The following is a 3,407-nucleotide window of genomic DNA, read 5'->3' on the forward strand; positions in this document are numbered from 1 at the left end:
CTAGTTCAGTTCTAGTTCAGTTCTAGTTCAGTTCTAGTTCAGTTCTAGTTCAGTTCTAGTTCAGTTCTAGTTCAGTTCTAGTTCAGCTCTAATTCAGTTCTAGTTCAGATCTAGTTCAGTTCTAGTTTAAATCTAGTTCAGTTCTAGTCCAGTTCAAGTTCAGTTCTAGTTCAGTTCTTGTTCAGTTATAGCTTAGTTCTAGTTTAGTTCTATTTACTGTTATTCAGCTCTAGTTAATTTTGATTAAGTATTTGGTATATTAAAATGTTACAAAATTGATTACCTTAAAAAATCCTAATTTAACTTTTATCTCTCTTATTGTCACCTTTCCCTAATGACTCACTATCGATATACTAACTTACGTTGTTTTTTTTTTTTAATTTTCAATTATATTTTTTGTCTAATTGAGTTTTGTTTCTTGGCTTTTAATTACATTTGATTTTTATAGCACAGCAATAAGTTTTTTATATGTAGAGGTAAAACATAATAGACTCGTCATCGCTCTAATATACAAACATACAGACACATCGACAACACACACTGACATTGGTAGAAGGAATTATCTTGCAGTTCCGTGTCCTACAAAAATAAATTTTATTTACAATAGGCAACTTTTAATATAGAAGGAATTTTAAGTGGCAAAGCTTTAAATTTCTTAGAGGACCTATAGGGACTAGTGGCATACTAGCTGCATTACTTTAGTAAAGAGTTATATATTTCAGAAGAAATAGGTACTGACAAAAGAACAAAAGGAGTCAATATATTTCTTCTAAAATTGCTGGGAGACTCCTTAGAGATTATTTTTCCAGTATACATAGTTATAAATTAACGTTAACAGCAGCTCTGTTTCTCAACTCAATGTGGCAGTAAGTTGTTAGTACCAGTAGATTCTACTTACTTTTACCAAATACTTATCAACACACTAAGGTTACTAGTTTCTCCTATTAAGTACTGCTAAACAGAGTTATTTTAGGTTTTTTTTATTCATTTCTGGCCGTAATTTTATCGTGACATTATTACAATTTGCTAGAGTCGCGTTGAAAATAATTAAATTTTATTGAACCTAAATGACATTAAAAAGGGAGGAAAAAAATATTGTACCCAGAGTTTAACTACAACAATAAAGAGTGTAAATTGATGTTGATGCTGTGTTTAGCCTGTTAGCATTGCTTTTGTGTAAATGCCATCATACTAAATGATTTTTATTTAGCGTAGAATTGAAAAAAACTACAACATTAATACGAAAAACCTTAAAAATCTTGTTTGTAACAACCGTAAAAATTATTCGCTAGAATTTTCTATTTTTTTTGTTACATATTGTTATTTTGCTCATTTAAGTGCAGTTTTAATTAAAAACACACAAGAATTATAGATTAAATTAAAAAACCCACAACGGCAAAATAGTGAACTCATATGAACATTAGATAAAAGTATCAACATGTAACATTAAATGTGCTAAATACCAGACTAATAAATATTTGTCACATCATACTAACAAATTCATATCAACACAAATTTATAGACAATAAAAAATAAATGGAGTTTTTATATAACTCCCACATGTCGAGCAATTGAATAAGGCTACTTATTAAAGGTTTAAATGTTTTATTTCACTAAATTGAACGAATAAATTGTTGAATTAAATTTTAGTAAGTTTATTAATTTAATTCAATCATAATTTAAATTAATGCTGTCCTATCTTCTCTTGAGTTAATTATTAGTTCTTTTTAATTCTAGTGCAGTTATGGTTAAGTTTTAGTTCTAGTTAAGTTCTAAATACATTCTAGTAAAGTTTACTTCAGTTCTAGTTCAGTTCTAGTTCAGTTCTAGTTCAGTTCTAGTTCAGTTCTAGTTCAGTTCTAGTTCAGTTCTAGTTCAGTTCTAGTTCAGTTCTAGTTCAGTTCTAGTTCAGTTCTAGTTCAGTTCTAGTTAAGTTCTAGTTCAGTTCTAGTTCACTTCAAATTGAGTTCAGTTTTTACTAATTCGTAGCTAATAAGGTTTCAATCTAGTTGAAATTCTCTTTTTATCATCTCATCTATCGTCATCTCTCCGCCATTTTGAATAAATTCATTACAAATTTTTGATTTATTTCAGTGAAAAAGTTTTAAAACCACATTTTGTAACGTGTCCTTTACAATTTTAGCATTTAGAGACAAAGTTAATTTTAACTTACAAGTGTTAATTTTGATTCTTTGCTTTTCGCTTAAACTATTTAGATGTTTTCCTTAATGGCTTTCCGTGGTTGTCTCGGCCACAATGAAAGATATTAACATGCTTTTTTCATACATAAAATAAAACCATCTAAATCTATTAAACTTTGCAAGCCTTTTGAAATTAAATTAATTTTAAATCTTTAAAAAACAACTTGGACTTTTCTTTGTCTTGTTTTTTTTCTCACACTAGACTCATTTTCAGTATATCCCTGGAGAGTATAATTTTTGTATTTGTAGTTGTTGGGTTGTTTTATTGTGGAAAACAATTACATGTTTTCTAGGAAATAATTGTTACAATTGTATATTATGGTTTTTCATAATCTCAACAGTGTGTGTGAGTATAGTTTTTTGAAGAAATAGTTTCCTTTTTCGCTCTTCCTTGCAGTTTGCAATGATCGCATCCCTCGTCAGGACAGCCCACCAAAATTAAGCCTTTACTAAAAATCTTTTAGATCCCATTAATTTACTAATGAGAATATAACTACTTTTTATGAAAATAGTTTAAAGTAATTTCCTTAAATATTTCCTAAAGGCTCAAATGGTGACCAAGTTAAGACATCAGTTGTCCTTACAAAACTGTTGGGTTTCCATGCTTGTCTTCCCTCATTGTGGTTGTAATTTTTGTTGTGTTATTATTACTTTTGTGGTTATTGTTTTATTTATTGTACTTAAGAAATAAATGTTATATGTCGGAAAGTACCACTTGATGCCTAAACAACTTATAAATTGCCATAAAGTTTTATTTTCTCTTGGAGTTTTAGCCTTTTTTTACAATTTGTGTTAAACAATGCGAACACTATTGCTCTCACATGTATTGTGTCCTTTTTAAATGAGAAAAGTTTATTTTGCTTTTGACTTTCAAGGGTAAATTCAGAATTTAAGATAAATGCATAACTTTGATTTATTAATAATTAAAGAAAAATTGTGCTTAAGAAAGAACAGTGAGGTTATACTACAATTAAATAAGGATTTTGTTTGGTTCTTATCGGTTTTAGTTCATTTCTAGTTCAATTCTAGTTCAGTTCTTGTTGAGTTCTTGTTCAGTTCCAGTTCTATTCTTGTTAAGTTTAAGTCAGAACTAGAACTGACTAGTTCAGTTCTAGTTCTGTTCTAGTTCTGTTCTAGTTCAGTTCTAGTTCAGTTCTAGTTCAGTTCTAGTTCAGTTCTAGTTCAGTTCTAGTTCAGTTCTAGTTC

Source organism: Lucilia cuprina, chromosome 6 (assembly GCF_022045245.1).
Source record: "Lucilia cuprina isolate Lc7/37 chromosome 6, ASM2204524v1, whole genome shotgun sequence".
Classification (NCBI taxonomy): Eukaryota; Metazoa; Arthropoda; class Insecta; order Diptera; family Calliphoridae; genus Lucilia; species Lucilia cuprina.